At 38.7% G+C, this 18,197-nt stretch overlaps 1 pseudogene; it reads right to left on the minus strand.

The window, feature by feature from the left end:
• LOC127680300 (cytochrome P450 2J4-like) overlaps positions 1-14,783 on the minus strand; it is a 30,584-nt pseudogene extending 15,801 nt beyond the window's left edge.
• Between the last annotated feature and the right edge of the window lie 3,414 nt (positions 14,784-18,197).

The following is an 18,197-nucleotide window of genomic DNA, read 5'->3' on the forward strand; positions in this document are numbered from 1 at the left end:
GGGCTGAAGAATCAGCTGTGAGTAACAAGATACCAGAACCACTAAAGCAAACCTTTGCGTTACTGGGACTATTGATGCTGGTTAGCTGGAGCTAAGAAATTAGCGGTGATTAAGAAGAGACCAGCATCACTGAGATGAAATCTTCTTGGAAGTGTTTTCTGAGAGCACAGAGAGTGTGTTCCAGAGATAGCCACGGTTGTATTTTGTGCTGTGGCTGGACTTGGTACTGTGTAAGATGGTACTGGTTTTGAAGGGATGAAGGATTCATGAAGAGCAGCTGAGGCTCTTGGCACAGTGAGAGGCCATGGAAGGCCATTGGTGAAGGTGCAGCCTCAGTTGCAATGGCCCAGGACTTGAAGGTGTCATGCATAGGAACAGAGGCTTGTCATCCTGATGAGAGCCTATAAGAGGCTATAGGTGAAGCTTAATTACAGTGGAAGATAGCAGTGTTTTGGAGATGCCAGTACCATGCCATGACCACCAAGAACAGCAGCAGCAGTGGAGTACAGGCAGCTGGAGCCTAGAAGACAAGCTGTGTGCTACAAAGGGCAGAGCTGAAGAAGTGACCCAGGCCCTTGGAGGAGCCCAGAAGAGCTTGAGTTGGATCCCAGACATTGAACGATTGGAGTTTGAGTTTTGCTTTTGGTTGTGACTGTGCCCTGATATGTTTCCCTCTTGAAGGAAGAAAGTGTTTTAGTGGAGCCCACAGTTGAAAGACTTTGAATTTTTAAAAGACTTTGAATTTTAAAGATATTGGATATTTTAAGGGGATTGAACTTTTAATATGTAAAGACTGTGGGACTTTTAAAGTAATTTAGATCTTGGGGATGAATAAGAAAGTAAGGGTTGAGGCTTAATAATGATGTGTTTGGTGTCAAGTTGACAAGGGGTCAATTGTACTGGCTAGTTTCGTGTGTCAACTTGACACAAGCTGGAGTTATCACAGAGAAAGGAGTTTATGTTGAGGAAGTGCCTCCATGAGATCCAGCTGTGGGGCATTTTCTCAATTAGTGATCAAGTGGGGAGGGCCCCTTGTGGGTGGTTCCACCTTTTGGCTAGTGCTCTTGGGTTCTATAAGAGAGCAGGCTAAGCAAGCCAGGGGAAGCAAGCCAGTAAGAAACATCCCTCCATGGCCTCTGCATCAGCTCCTGCTTCCTGACCGGCTTGAGTTCCAGTCCTGGGGCAAGGCACACTAGGGCTCCAAGGGCACCCAGGAGGAGGGCAGCACATCAGCAATCTGTGCCAGGGGAAACCCAGCCATCCAGTGTTGCTGAAATAGCCTTACAGTCTCACAGGAGAAGATAGCCACTCAAATATAAAAATAACATCAAAAATGACAGGAAGTAATAATCACTATTCCTTAATATCAATGGACTCAGTTCCCCAATAAAAAGACAGACTAACAGACTGGATAAAGAAAGAGGACCCTACATTTTGCTGCATACAGGAAACACACCTCAGTGTCAAAGACAAAACTACCTTAGAGTAAAAGGCTGGAAGACAATTTTACAAGCCAATGGTCTCAGGAAACAAGCCGGAGTAGCCATTCTAATATCAGATAAAATGGATTTTCAACCTAAAGTCTTCAAAAGAGACACGGAAGGATACTTCTTGCTGGTCAAAGGAAAAATCCACCAAGAAGAACTCTCAATTCTGAACATCTAAGATACAGATGCAAGGGCACCCTCATTCATAAAAGAAACTTTACTAAAGCTCAAAGCACACATTGTACCTAACACAATAAGTGTGGGTGACTTCAACACTCTACTCTCCTCAGTGGACTGATCAGGAAAACAGAAACTAAACAGGAACACAGTAAAACTAATTGAAGCTTTGGACCAATTGGATTTAACTGATATTTATAGAACATTTCCCCCTAAAGCAAAAGAATATAACTTTTTCTCAGTACCTCATGGTACCTTCTCCAAAATCGACCATATAATTGGTCACAAGACAGACCTCAACAAATATAAGATTGAATAATCCCATGCCTCCTATCAGATCACTATGGAGTAAGAGTGGTCTTCAATAGCAACAAAAACAACAGAAAGCTTACATACACATGGAGGCTGAACAATACTCTACTCAATGACACCTTGGCCAAAGAAGAAATAAAGAAAGAAGTCAGAGACTTTTTAGAATTTAATGAAAATGAAGGCACAACATACCCAAATTTTTGGGACACAATGAAAGCAGTGCTAAGAGGAAAACTCATAGCCATGAGTGCCTCCAAAAAGAAAATGGAGAGTGCATACACAACCCAGGTATCCCTCAACAGAAGAATGGATGCAAAAAATGTGGAATATATACACAATGGAGTTCTATTCAGCCACTAGAAACAATGAATTCATGAAATTCTTAGGCAAATTGATGGAGCTGGAGAACATCATACTAAGTGAGGTAACCCAGTCTCAAAAGATCAATCATGGTATGCACTCACTAATAAGTGGATATTAGCCTAGAAAATTGGAAGACCCAAAATATAATCCATACGTCAAATGGTGTACAAGAAGAAAGGAGGAGTGGCCCCTGGTTCTGGAAAGACTCAGTGTAGCATTATAGGGCAATACCAGAACAGGGAAGTGGGAAGGGGTGGATGGGGGAACAGGGGGAGGGAAGGAGTCTTATGGGAGTTTCAGGGAGTGGGAAGCCAGAAAGGGGGAAATCATATGCAATGTAAACAAAAAATATATCGAATAAAAAAATAAGATTAAAAATTTAAAAAATGAATAAAAAAGAAAACAATATCTTAAGGTAATTTTAGGTAAGAACAAAGGCATTACAAAGAGAAGATATGTAGTGAAACAATACTACATGCAAGACTGATGAGTGTAGTGGTTTGAATAGTTATGGCCCTCAAAGACTCTGAAGATTCATGTGCATTAATCCTTGGCTCACGGGATGTGACATTGTTAGGAGGTGTAGCCTTGCTGTAAGAAGTCTTTAACTGTGAGTGAGGGCTTTAAAGTCTCCTCTGTTCAAACTATGCCCAGTGTTGACCAAAATGATGAGCTCTCAGTTCCTTCTTCAGCACCATGTCTGCCTGTATACTACCATGTCTTAACATGGTGATAATGGACTAAAACTTTGAACCTCCAAGCCACTGAATGTTTTCCCTTTATAGGACTTATCTCAAACTTAATGTTTCTTCACAGAAATAGAAACCCTAATTAAGACAGTGGGAATGAGACTGTCAGTCAAAGATGTGACATCACAAGTTATCAGATAGCAAACTAGGAAGGGTGCATATAGGCAAGGAAAAAATGGCCACACACAGTTAAAAGTAAGGGGGGCATCAGAACATGCTCATGTGTCAATGACAGTCTCAATGGGAGTCACTGTGTCACTTGATTCCTCTATTTTCACCTAGACTCTGAGCTTTTTAAGGGAGTAGTTCCTCTAATATTTGCACACAGGGCCATCATGATCCTCCCAAAACTTCTGCAGGATGTATATATTCCTATGGGCTCATCACCTCACAGCTGTTCAACATTTTCTCATTCCATAATTATATTTTCCAACACGATCTGAGACATATGTTCCAGAAACACCATTCCACTTGGTCTGGATCTAGCCACACACCTTAGTCTTCTAGATAGAGGGCTATGTAGAGCAGAACCCAGCACAGTGTAGTAGCTGTTGTCTTTGTTCCTACAAGACAGAGATCCAGAGTGATAAAAATGAAGTTTTCTTCACTGAAACTTGTAGTAGTTTCTGGATACTGGAAAATACAGTATGTACTCATTTATCCTGAAAGTTTATGACTGTAACAAAGGTCATCACCTTGGGAAGCAAGCTAAAATGAATACAACCACAGGAAAAATGATCGCTCTGTATGATTTTATAAGGAAACAGAAGTATCACAAGACTACCATGTTCTTATACTTATAAATTCTTGAGAAGTCATTAGAGCAGAAAGAGGGTATGCCTTTGAAGCATTCTGATTCCAGTGTCAATACTATCACATCTAAATGTCCGACAAAGGGAAAGTCACTTTATATTTTCATTTTTAAGATATATGTTTTATAAATGTGAATAAGACACATTCATTGAGAGTATATTTTAAATCTCATGTGCAACAAAGCCATCATCCTATTAAGTGTTGTAATTACAACCTGTTTCTGTCAATTACATCTTATCAAACCCCATTATCTTTACCCTTCCTCCAGAAACTTCAATTTCCTCACTATTGCTTTTCATGTTAATAGCTTATACATAAACACCATATGACCAGCATCATCTCCTATGAGGAAGCAACATGTTTATAGATTGCTATCTATTAAGAAGAAGGAAGAGAATGTAAGACAATTTCACCCTTTTTCCACTGTAAGAAAAGGTGTCCAAACTCCATATGTCAAAGAAGACAATGTTGATTCAAGGTATAATTTATTCAGTAGGCTAGTGAACTCAAAACTATATCTAGTTTGGCCATATGATTGAATACTCTCTAGAAGGAAGGATAGTGGTCACGGGGGAAACGAAGAAGGTAAAAATCTCATCTCAACTTTAAGGGTAAATTCTCATACTAAGCTTAACATTTCTTATATTTTCCAGTTGGTTCTGAGATGGGTGAATAACTGGTGTCAGGTACAACTTACAGTAAAATATAATTCTATAGCTTAATTTATACATTTACTATTTGTATACTTCTTTAGATATGGGCAAGAGATAGGGGCTTTATAAGAAACATTTTCAATGCTGTACACCAAGCATCATTATATTCTGGACTTTTATCCTAAGGGATGCAACATTCTTGAATTGATATTACTCCATGCAAATAAAATACTTGCCATATATTTACACATCTTTGAGAGACTAAATAATGATTCATCAAGATTTCTACATTTATTATTAGAATATATGCACACTATATATTTTATCAAAAGAGACTTTTTTAGATGTGATTAATATGAGGATTTTGAAATTAGAATACATAATTTAGTTAAGTTGCCCTGTGGAATTAGTTATAGGAGTGTTTAAAGTTGTGATTCTCAACTTGTGGATTCTCTTTGGTTGTTGAATTACAGAGTGAGTTCCAAGACAGCAAGGGCTACACAGAGAAACCCTGTCTCAAAACAAAAACAAAAACAGAAACAAAAGAAGAAGAGGGATGGGATCAGATTTAGAGGGAAATTATGAAAAGAAAAAGAATGGTCAGCCTTAGCATGACCATTGAGGAAACACCCAAATGTTAGGGTTGTAGATGAATTCTGGATACTGAGAGAATCCTGAAGATGGGGTCTCCAGAGATTCCTCTAAAGTAGCTAGCACACACATACACATAGTATGCTGCAAACAGAGAGAACCATATTGTAGATTTTATTTTGCAAAATTGTAACTGAATTACTCATATGTGCTGTTTCCAACCATCAAGATGTGGAAGCTTTTTGAATCTGGTGGAAGCTATTAAATTTTGAATTATTTTGTAAGAAGATGACACAGGAGACATCTTCCTCACCTTTTCCTTTTCCATTAGGAAAGCATCAATAAAGTTTCTAGGCTCATTGGGGTTCCAGCCTTTCCAGTGTGTGGTTGTTTGTTTGTTTGTTTGTTTGTTTGTTTGTTTTGGTTTGGTTTTTGTTTTTATAGTTTCTGACATTATTTTTTTATTTTTATTTTTTTATTCAATATATTCTTTATTTACATTTCAAATGATTTTCCATTTCCTGGATTCCCCCTCCCCAAAAGTCCCATAATCCCTCTTCTCTCCCCATGTTGCCCCATCCACCCCTTCACACTTCCCTGTTCTTGCATTCCCCTACACTGCTGCACTGAGCCTTTCCAGAACCTGGGGCCACTCCTTCCTTCTTCTTGGACATCATTTGATATGTGGATTGTGTCTCGGGTATTCCACACTTCTACACTAATACCCACTTATCAGTGAGTGCATACCATGAGTGTTGTTTTGCGACTAGGTTACCTCACTTAGGATGATGTTCTCCAGCTCCATCCATTTGTCTAAGAATTTCATGAATTCATTGTTTCTAATGGCTGAATAGTACTCCATTGTGTATATATACTATATTTTTTGTATCCATTCCTCCGTTGAGGGACATCTGGGTTCTTTCCAGCCTCTGGCTATTATAAATAGGGCTGCTATGAACATAGTGGAGCATGTATCCTTATTACATGCTGGGGAATCCTCTGGGTATATGCCCAGGAGTGGTATAGCAGGGTCCTCCAGAAATGTCATGCCCAGTTTTCGGAGGAACTGCCAGACTGATTTCCAGAGTGGTTGTACCAGCTTGCAATCCCATTAGCAGCGGAGCAATGTTCCTCTTTCTCTACATCCTCTGCCAACACTTGCTGTCTCCTGAGTTTTTAATCTTAGCCATTCTGACTGGTATGAGGTGAAATCTCAGGGTTGTTTTGATTTGCATTTCCCTAATGACTAATGAAGTTGAACATTTCTTAAGGTGCTTCTCAGCCATCTGAAGTTCTTCAGGTGAAAATTCTTTGTTTAGCTCTGTACCCCATTTTTTAACAGGGTTATTTGGTGTTCTGGGGTCTAACTTCTTGAGTTCTTTGCATATATTGGATATTAGCCCTCTGTTGGATGTAGGGTTGGTGAAGATCTTTTCCCAATTTGTTGGTTGCTGTTTTGTCTTTTTGATGGTGTCCTTTGCCTTACAGAAACTTTGTAATTTTATGAGGTCCCATTTGTCAATTCTTGATCTTAGAGCATAAGCTATTGGTGTTCTGTTCAGAAACTTTCCCCCTGTGCCCATGTCCTCAAGGGTCTTCCCCAGTTTCTTTTCTATTTGTTTCAGTGTGTCTGGCTTTATGTGGAGGTCCTTGATCCATTTGGAGTTGAGCTTAGTACAAGGAGATAAGAATGAATCAATTCATATTCTTCTGCATGTTGACCTCCGATTGAACCAGCACCATTTGTTGAACAGGCTATCTTTTTTTCCACTGGATGGTTTGAGCTCCTTTGTGGAAGATCAAGTGACAATAAGTGTATGGGTTCATTTCTGGGTCTTTGATCCTATTCCATTAATCCACCTGCCTGTCACTGTACCAATATCATGCAGTTTTTAATACTATTGATCTGTATATGAGTAACAAACAATTTCAGTTCTTCCAAGTTCCTGAAAATTTTTTGATGTGGTCCAGGAAGATATTTCATTATCCATGGAAAGTCATTGTATAGCTGTTTGGGGAAATAAGACAATCATAATGAAGCCATGGCATTCGTCTCCAGGTTGTAAGACTATCAGGTTTCCCCTCATTTCTCCCAGTGAAACTGGACTATTCTGAGCTAGGTTTTCTCTCTCAACTTCATAGTGAACACTTCAGTTCCTCCATGGAAAAAATACTGAGTCTCACATGCCTTCCTGCCATCCTGACTGCTTGCACCCTGGTACATGCTACCTCCTTTCCTACCCAGAGGCTGAAATGCAGTCTGTTTCTACTCTTAAGCCCATGACCAGCCTATAATCTAATGGACTTCTGGAGGAAATATGTACCAGTTTAAAAACCATGGCTTCTCCATTGACTCAATCTTCCAGTGCATTTCCCATCATACTCACATGAAGTCCTCTGAGTAGGTTATACTCAGCTGGTACTTGAGTACACATTCCCTTCTTCCTGTCACTCTTAATCACTCTGATGCAGCCACTGTCCTCTATGCTTGCATCTGATTTTAAACATTTGCAGTTGTAACTCATTGTGCCCAGAAAGCTCTCCTATAAAATCCATGTAACCACTGCTCCTGTTGTCATGGAGCTTCTTTTAAATGTCCCTCCTTGGAACGATCTTCCTCATGATCCTCCAAGTGACAGCTGTCTTTTTACCCTGTTTCTATTCCCCTGCCAGGATTTATTTACCTCAGGGAAATCATCAGAACCATGTGTACAGTGAGACAAAAACTCATAGATTTTAATGATTTGAGCAAAAATAAGTATTATAAGTTCATTTGACCAATTTCTTCCATAATCTGAGATAAATTAGTAGAAAATGAGAAATGAAACACTTTGGTCTTGATTAACCTTTTATATTGTCTAATTGCTCATTTCTCATCCAACTGGTTCCAAACCCATCACAGCCAGAACAACTGGCCATTAAAAACATTTTCCCAATCAATATCAGAATCAAGTAAGTATGTTTCTTTTTAATTTAGAGTTGTATTTTCTTTCAGCTAGCCATTCATCATCCCAAAGAGAAGCCTATAAATTTTATAAACCTGGTCTTACAAGCTTGTTCAACTCTTCCATTTCTCCACACTAATTAAATAATTTTGAAAATATCATCCTGAGTGAGGCAACCCAGTCACAAAAGAGCACACATGGTATGTATTCACTTATAAGTGGATATTAGCCAAAAAGAAGCTTGGAATACCCACGATACAACTCACAGACCATACAAAACCCAAGAAGAAAGAAGATTACACCAACATGTGGATGCTACAGTACTACTCGGTGGGAGGAAAGGAGTAACAACTGGGGAGTAAATTGAGAAAGGGATCTTGGAGGGGAAAAAGAGGGTGAGGGGGCCAGTTCAGATATGGGTGGAGATGGGGGAGAAGTGCAGAGGGTCAGGAATTTGAAAGTAGGTGTATAGCAAAGGAGGATAGCCAATAGAAAGTCCCAGATGCCAGGGACCCAAGAGGTTTTCAGGACCCAACATGGAGAACATTAGCCTAAATACCAAACAAAGGGCAGATAGAACCTTTAGAGACCATATCCAGTGGCTAGGCATGGCCTCCAATTGAGGGATGGTGCCACCCAATCACCTCAAAAATATTAATCCAGAATTCCTCCTGTCAAAAGGAAATGCAGGGACAAAGAGTGGAGCAGAGACTGAAAGAAAGGCCATGCAGAGACTGCCCCACCTAGGGATCCATCCCATCTGCAGACAGCAAACCCAGAAACTATTGCTGATGCCAAGAAGTACTTACTGAAAGGAGTATAGGTTAGCTCTCTCCTGAGATGCTCTGCCAGAACCTTACCAATACAGATGCAGATGTATACAGCCAAACATAGGACTGAGCACAGGGACCCCAATGAGGAAGGTAGGATAAGGCCTATAGGAGCTGAAGGGGTTTGCAGCCCCATAGGAAGAACAAAAATATCAATCAACCAGAAACCCTAAAGCTCCCAGGAACTAAACAACTAACCAAAGAGTACACATGGGAGGGTCCATGGCTCCAGCTGGATATGTAGCAAATCATTGCCTTATCAGGCATCACTGGGAGGGAAGCCCATTGGTCCTGTGGATGCTCAGTGTAGGGCAATATTAGGAGTATGAGGGTGGAGTGAGTGGGCAGATCTGGGATGACTCTCATAGAGGCAGGGGAATTGCGAGGGGATAGGGGGCTTGTGGAGGGGAAACTGGTAAGGGAGATAACATTTGAAATGTAAATAAATAAAATAACCAATAAAAATGGAAAAAATTGTTAAGATAAAACTAAATTAACAAAAAGTGTTCATCATCTATATAGAAAGTTAAAATGAAAAATATTGAATAATAATACATCAGATACGGAGAAAAATAGAAACCAAAAAAATCATTGTGTGTCAGTTCTCATGTGTCTAAGATTTTGATAAAAGCAAACAAAAAACAAACAAACAAAAATTGTGTTTATTTTCATGGCTATCAAAACTTCATTTTATGGCATATCAGCATCCATCTTGGGACACCCTAGCCATTTGTCTCTGAGTGCAGTTCCTGCAAGATAAGTTCTAAGTAACTCTGACTCTGTAACTCTTCCACCTTAAAATGAACAATCATGGCCATCTACTTGCTATGGCTAACACCTTTTTTGGCTTCAGTAACCTACTTATGCAGATATTCCCAGCACCTTAACTACTTAATCTTGAAGTGTAAACCAACTTTTGGCTTGCTTATTCAGATATCCAAAGTCTTCTTATGGTTTTGTTTTTTAAAATTCTTCTCTCACCCCCATTCCCATAGCAGTCTCATGTTTGCCTTAGAAATTGTGGTCCTTCAAGTAGTAGTTAATGAATCATTTAATTGTAATTAGATTGAGTCTATAGTCTTTTCCGTGGGTTCAGGACTGTAATACAATATGCATCTTCCAACTCTTGTCAGAGAAAAAATCATCTATTTGCAGTAGATGGTAATTAAAATAGACAGTAACTGGCCAGGATAGAAAGCATAAAAGAATAAGCATGCTCAGCCCTGAAAAGCTCACACACACTACAATCTCTCCTTTAAAGGCTCAGGGATGTTTATGGCAGGAAAATAGAGAGAGCCAGAGATAGCAGATGATTCCAAAGGAAACAGTTTCTCTCAGACACATGACATTGAAACTCACAGTGGTTGTGATAGCATCCTCAAGGCCTGTTTACACACAAGCTAGACAAAATCCAATCATGGAGAACTGGAGGAAGCTACAAACGTCTAACCCCTAAGGAAAGAGGTATTGGCAAAGTAGAAACAAACAATAGAAAAGAATGCAATGCAAAGGTAGGTGGATATCAAAAGAGGTGGAGCATGGTCTGGGAGGAGTCCAGGGATGGTATCAATGTGATCAAAACACACTGTAAGAAATTCTCAAAAAGTCAAAAAAGAAAAAAAGAAAAAGAACAAAAAAAGATACAGTCACTGATAAGTGTATATTAGCCCAGGAACTCTGAAGACACAATTTACATATCAAATGACTCCCAAAAAGGAGAAAGAGAGGTCCCTGGTCCTGAAAATGCTTGTTTCAGCATTTTAGGGGAATACAGGACAGAGAAGTAGGAGGGGGTTGATAGGAGAATGGGCAGACAGAAGAGGGCTTAGGGAACTTAAGGGGAGGGGGGAACCAGAAAATGAAAATCATTTTAAATGTAAACAAAGAATATTGGAAATAAAAAATTAAAAAAATCCCATGTATGGGTGTATATAAAAGTAAATTATAACCAATATGTCCAATTTATTTGCATATTACAGAATAATTGTGGCCATATACATGCCTTACACTTACACAAAATAAAGAAAAATACAGTACACATTTTTTAAAAAAAAGAAAAGAACTAATCAGAAATCTAAGGAAGATTATTCATATTTAAATGATGCAGATAACTCTTTAGGGGAGAAATATTTTGGTTGTTGCCTGCAGCTACAGGTGAACTGGAGACCTGAAAGAGAATTTTGGAGAATGCACGGTGGGAGGCGGGGGGCTGCGACAAAAGAGAACTGAGTCAGGATGACCAAAGCTTTAATAATATTTAGTTAAAAAGGAGCCAAAAACATCCAGTGGAAAAAAGATAGCCTTTTCAACAAATGGTGCTGGATCAATTGGAGGTCAGCATGCAAAAGAATGCGAATTGATCTATTCTTATCTCCATATACTAAACTTCACTCCAAGTGGATCAAGGACCTCCATGTAAAACCAGACACACTGAAACTAATAGAAAAGAAACTGGGGAAGACCCTTGAGGACATGGGCACAGGGGAAAAGTTCCTGAACAGATCACCAATAGCTTATGCTCTAAGAACAAGAATTGACAAATGGGACCTCATAAAATTACAAAGCTTCTGTAAGGCAAAGGACACTGTTAAAAGGACAAAATGGCAACCATCAAATTGGGAAAGGATATTCACCAACCCCACATCTGATAGAGGGCTAATATCCAATATATACAAAGAACTCAAGAAGTTAGACCCCAGGGAACCAAATAACCCTATTAAAAAATGGGGTACAGATCTAAACAAAGAATTTTCACCTGAAGAAATTCGGATGGCAGAGAGGCACCTTAAGAAGTGCTCAACATCATTAGTCATTAGGTGAAATGCAGATCAAAACAACCCTGAGATTTCACCTTACACCAGTCAGAATGGCTAAGATTAAAAACTCAGGAGACAGCAGGCGAGGATTTGGAGAAAGAGGAACACTCCTCCACTGCTGGTGGGGCTGTAAGATGGTACAACCACTTTGGAAATCAGTCTGGAGGTTCCTCAGAAAACTGGACATGAGACTTCTGGAGGACCCTACTATACCTCTCCTGGGCATATACCCAAAGGATTCCCCAGCATGCAATAAAGACACATGCTCCATTATGTTCATAGCAGCCTTATTTATAATAGCCAGAAGCTGGAAAGAACCCAGATGTCCCTCAAAGGAGGAATGGATACAGAAAATGTGGTATATTTACACAATGAAATACTACTCAGCAATTAGAAACAATGAATTCACAAAATTTTTAGGCAAATGGTTTGATCTGGAAAATATCATTCTAAGTGAGGTAACCCAATCACAAAAGAATACACGTGGAATGCAATCTCTGATAAGTGGATATTAATTAGCCCAGAAGCCCTGAATACCCAAGGCACAAATTGCATAACAAATGACGCCCATGAAGAAGTATGGAGAGGGTCCTGATCCTGGAAAGGATTGATCTATCATTGGAAGGGAATATAAGAACAGAGAAAAAGGAGGGAGGTGATTGGAGAAGGGATGGAGAGAAGAAGGTTTATGGGAGATATGGGGAGGGAGGATCTGGGAAAGGGGAAATCATTTGGAATGTAAACAAAGAATATAGAAAATAAAAAATATTTTAAAAAATAATATTTAGTTAATATATAGCCTTCAGAAGAAAGCCCTCCCCCCAGACTTCAAGGAGAGAATTCCTTGGCTCCAATCTCAGCAGGTCGCCTGCTGAGATCAGAGCACTTCAAGTCTAACAGGTCCAGGACGCTTCCAAGTGAGGCTGGCCTGAGGCTGCCATGACTTCCTGGTAAAAGCAGCAGCTGTATTGTTCTCTGAAGAACAAAGGCCAGGAATAACACAAGAGGAAAGCAGGGGCTGGTAGCCAGGAATGTCACAGGTTAACCTATGAGGCTGAAAAGCCTAGCTCAATGCTGGAGGGGGAAGGGACATATTTTAATTAGCTAATTAATTAACTAATTAATTTTACAGCCTGAACACAGTGTCTCCTCTTTCTTCTCATTCCAGTACCTTCCCCTTACTCCCTTCTTTTTGCCCCCTCCTCAATCCACTCCTCCTTCATTTGGGCTAAAATATTAATTGACGTAAGGACTAAAAGAAAGAAATGTGTATCTGTCTAATAATTTGGTTGTAAGTAATGTAGAGTAAGTATTTCACAGAAGTAAAAGAAGCAGTAGTGAAACTGCCTTTTTATAGGAAATTTGAAACCACTGTATACTCTGCCCGGAACCATAAAGCAAGAGGGAAAAATATTTAAGGCATAAGAATTGGAAATGAGGGCCAGAAGATGATGTGATTGGCAATGTGCTTGTTGCATGACCATTAGAACCTGAGTTCAGATTCCTGACCCCCATGAAAAATGCCAGGTGTAGCAGTGTGTGCCTGTAATGGTAACATTGGGAGGAACAGCAGGAGAATCCCCAGGACTTGCTAGCTGACCATTCTACTGGATTTGGTGAGATGTAGGTTCAATGTCAAACTGTGCCTGAGAAAATAAGATGGAGAGTGACAGGGAAATAAATACTAAGTAGAATTCTGTCCTCTGCACTCAGGTGCACATAGGTACCTGCACGTGCCCACACACACACACACACACACACACACACACCAATACATACATATAAAGATATAGAAACACAACCATACAGTCATGCATACACATCTGCAACAAATTGAAGATGATGAAAGAAGTTACCCTTCACTCCGATATATTTGTCTAAGAAATCAGCCACATAGTATTTATAACATTAATAGGAGTTTGTCAAAGTAGACCAAAGCATCATTATGCCAAATCTAATTGTAATGACACAGTAAAGAATCAAAACTTACCAATTTGAATCTTCCAAAGACCTAGACTTAGTTAATGATTATCAATACTTGTCAATAACAATATCACTAACACTGATAGTAATAATAATCATAATATAAAAAGTGCATAGCTACAAAAATGTGCATACCATTATTGCATTACATGAAAGTTAGAAATGCTTATTGTAATAATTCTTATTGTGGAGAATCCTACAGTCTACAGACTAATTTCAAGGATTTGTGTTGAATTCAGGTTTAAAAGGTGGCATTTTAGATTTATAAAAGCAAAAAACAAAATTGGACTCTATGTCCAGTAGCAGTTTCATGACTTTGTAACAAGTCAGAGGAAGTGGTCCATTAATGAAGCCCGCAAATATATGACCTCATCCAGTAATTTTAGCAGCTTCTGAAAGTGGTTGTCTTCATGCTCAAGGTGCTCCCCAAAGGTGACAGAACAAATGGTATTGGAAAAGGCACTTTTGATCTTCACGTGAGGATTAAAAGGCTGTCCTGGAGGAGGACTGAGGAGGAGATAGGTCCTTTATAGTTATTGGTTTGTTTCTATTTTCTATAAAAATTTGACTCTACAAGACTTAAAATATGCATAAAAAAGAAGCATATGAGAGGCTGGGTGAATAGTATCCTACATGGGGCTGGCACACATCAATCAAGGACTCTATCAGTGCCTGGAAAGTCAGATATATGACTGAGTTGTAAATTCAGTAATAACCTCATGGGGGCACAGACTGAATAAAATAAAAAGAAGAGAAAACATAAGAATATTCTATGCCTACTTATGTTCAACATGACCCACTGTAGTATGTTCCCACCTCCAGAATTTTCTCTCCATGAAGGACATACCATAAAGTGTGAGTTAATATAAACCTCTTATCCAATATTATTTCATAAGAACCAAAAAATAATTAGAAACTAATAAATATCTCTGCATGGCTTCCCACACATGCCCTGTGAAATGCCTCCCTCCCTCCTCTCCTATGGCTTCCACAAGGTGATAGGCCTCTCCCTGCACGTGCTGCTCTACGCTCTTCTTTCTTAATCCAAAGTTCCTCGGTGTCATCAGGACAAACCTTCTTTGATCCTTCCATGTCTGCCCATTAGATATGATCAATCCTATGAAATGAAAGTTAAATATAACAATAGTGTGATTCTGTTATATAAACATGCAGCAAATACTAGAGACATACGAATTTATGTATGCAAAAATCCACAACAATGGACATAATGGTCAATATTACTGACATCTTAGAGCATCAAGAACTTCAATAAAGTTTCTCTATGTAATTTAAAACAGAAAACCCAAGAGGTTGTCAGCAAAAATATAAAACAAAACAAACAAAAAATAAACAAAAAAACAGGTCTATTTTATTAGTAGGTATCTTGATTAGTGTTTGTTGTCACCTGAAAAGGGAACCGCAATTGAAAAACTGCCCCAATCAAACTTGCTTTTAGCTATGTCTGTGAGAGGCTGTCTTGACTGAATACAAATGTGTGAGGGTCCACTCTCCAGGCTACCATGGAAATAGCATCCCTCAGTATATGGGCTTGAGATGTATAAGGAAACTGTCTGAACATGAAAGGGTGTGCTAAGCAATACACATTGTTCATCCATCCATAGTTTCTACTTCAATACCTGCTTCAGTTCTTGCCCTGACTTATCTCAATAATGAAGTACAATTCAAAACCATATGCTAAAATAAATCTTTTCTTCCCATAAATGTCATTGTTCATGGTATTTTTCACAGCAGGAGAAATCAAACTAGTACAGTAGGAAAATCAGAGAACAGAGAATATATTCAAACTTCGAAAAGACACACAGGTAGTTGCCCAACAAGTATATAAAATTCAAGAGTCCCTTATGCCAAAGCCATACTTTAGATACAAGTAGCATAACTGTAAATAATGATTTGTGTTAAGCTAAATACCAGGAGTATACTCCTAAAGATACTACAGTAGATACTCTTGGCATTATAGGAGAGAACTTATACAAGGAGAACCTTAAAATTTAAGGAAATGATTTCATAAGGCAGGATAGATGACTATTTAAAACAAAGGAACAGAAAGATGGAAGAAGATGAAGGTATCTCCTCAGATTATCCTTTAAAAGAAGAGTCAATACTTATAGAATTCTAGAATTTGTACTTCTAGAATGCTTTTCAACATGATTCAATGTCAGTGTAGCCTCTCCTGTCCCAGGAAAATGGCCATTCCTGATATCAGATACAAGAAGGCCTTTCCACCTTACTGTACGTGACCCTTCAATACCTTAGACCTGTCTCTCCTCTCCTCCCCAGTGGTACTCTGGACTAATACTTATGTATTTTCTTTCTTTTAATTTATAGCACACTATAATAACTCTAAAACATTAAAAGTACCACTCATTTCTCACCCAGAAATAAAAACATCACTCAATTATGTTAATTAGCTAATCACACACTTGCCCTGTCCCAATTTGATATATCCCAATGAACTTCTCATGCTTAGAATGGCCATACTGAGGCAGTTGACTTTCTTGTAGGGTTTCAACTTTCACTATCAATTACATTTTATGCACTTATCCAACCTAAATAAGGAAAAAATATGACAGATTTGAAAGCACAAAACCAAATATGATGACACTTCATAATATTGTTTGTAACAGAGTATTACCTGGTTGTCAGTTGTGAGGTGCCTTTTACATACCATAAAAATTGAAGCACATAGCTTATAGTGCTCAAGAAAACTTACCATTATCACCAGATACATGTTTTCTTTCTTTTTGTAAGATTTATTTATTATTATATGTAAGTACACTGTAGTTGTTTTCAGACACAGCAGAAGAGAGGGTCATATTTCATTACAGATGGTTGTAAGCCACCATGTGGTCTCTGAGATTTGAACTCAGGACCTTCGTAAGAGCAGTCAGTGCTCTTAACCCCTGAGCAATCTCTCCAACCCAACCAGATTCGGCCCTATTTGAAAACTAGATACACATAGTTTTTCAAATAGGCCTGACAGGGAGATGTACAAAGTTTAGGTCCAGGTGAGTAAACATTTTCTTAATTAGAGGCAGTCCAGATACCACCACCACTGAAATGCTGCTCAACTCCAGGCTAAGGAGATTTCTGTATTCCTTCACAAACTGAAAAATATTTCAGGATTCAGAGTTGATTGTGTGCATATGTGGGGATCCAGCAATGTCAGGCATGTACATAACAGTGGAATCCTATTAAAGTTTTATGTGTTTCTGTGTGAGTGAAAAGACACAAATTGATCTCTGGAAATTTTGATACATACTCCAAAATTGCAGTAAATTCCAATTCAGTTCATGTCAAGAATGAAATTGATATAAATTCAATAATATGGGTGAATATGAATTAGTTGACCCTACTATGTGTTCCTAGAAAAAGCATGAGACTAGAAGTATCAAGGGATAAGCAAGATCTCTAACCTATAGCATCTCAGGCTATACTGAAGGCAGAGAACATATAACCTGACAAAGGTCAAGACAAATCTATGCTGTAGCAAGCATGGACTCCTTAATAAATAATCATAGCTGTTTTAGCCAGAAGAGAACATCTTCTCCCCATTCACAGGTATAAAAAATACAAGCAAGGATGAATGGTAGATATGGATAAATATATGAATATTGAAGGATTGTAAAGATCAAACATCCTCTCTTAAACTGTTCTTTGAAAACCAGTGAGATGAGCAATGTAAAAGGAGACTTTGTTTACTTGTTTCAGACACACAGGTGCACACATTACACACAGAGAAAGGTATGAGACCTGTTTGTAATGTGTGCACACAGCTGTAGTAAAGAGAAGAACAAAGCGCAGAGTGAATTTCCAAGTCTCCATTAACCTGAGGACACTCCTCAAGTTATTGTTCAGTATCTTTCATGGTAAATCTCATAAAATACATAATATGTACTTTACTTTTCTTAAAATTTTCCATATATGTCCAAAAGGGCTAAAAAGCTATAGGTAACAAGGAGGCAAATGCCTTAACTGCTAGATATTATGTGAGATTTGAAGACTAATGTATAACCTTAAGAAGTCCATAGGATCCTGGGGTTTTTTAAAAGATGGAGATCAGACATCAGATTAAGAGGAAATGGTTTGGAGAGAGGGAAAGGAAGAAACAGAGAATGGAAGAAAGTTCTCATGAAGATGCAGAATCTGGAAGCTTGTATAAGGGCATAACAAATGACAGTGTATGATCAATGATGTATTCAAGGTTCAGCAGAGTATAGAACCTATGGCTGTATTGTGTCTGTCTAGGACCTGTCTAGCTGTCACAGTGTTATTAAACACAAGGGCTTCTTCCTTCAGTTATCTATGGTGCTCAACTCCATCCCTATTTCAATACACTTGGAGCCCCCCATAGTGACCACAGAGCCTGGACATGTGAACACTGTCAAAGCAGATATAATGATTTGCTCTTATCCCAGAATCTTACACCTACATTAAAGATAGAACCTAGACTCACTACT

Source organism: Apodemus sylvaticus, chromosome 3 (assembly GCF_947179515.1).
Source record: "Apodemus sylvaticus chromosome 3, mApoSyl1.1, whole genome shotgun sequence".
Lineage (NCBI taxonomy): Eukaryota > Metazoa > Chordata > Mammalia > Rodentia > Muridae > Apodemus > Apodemus sylvaticus.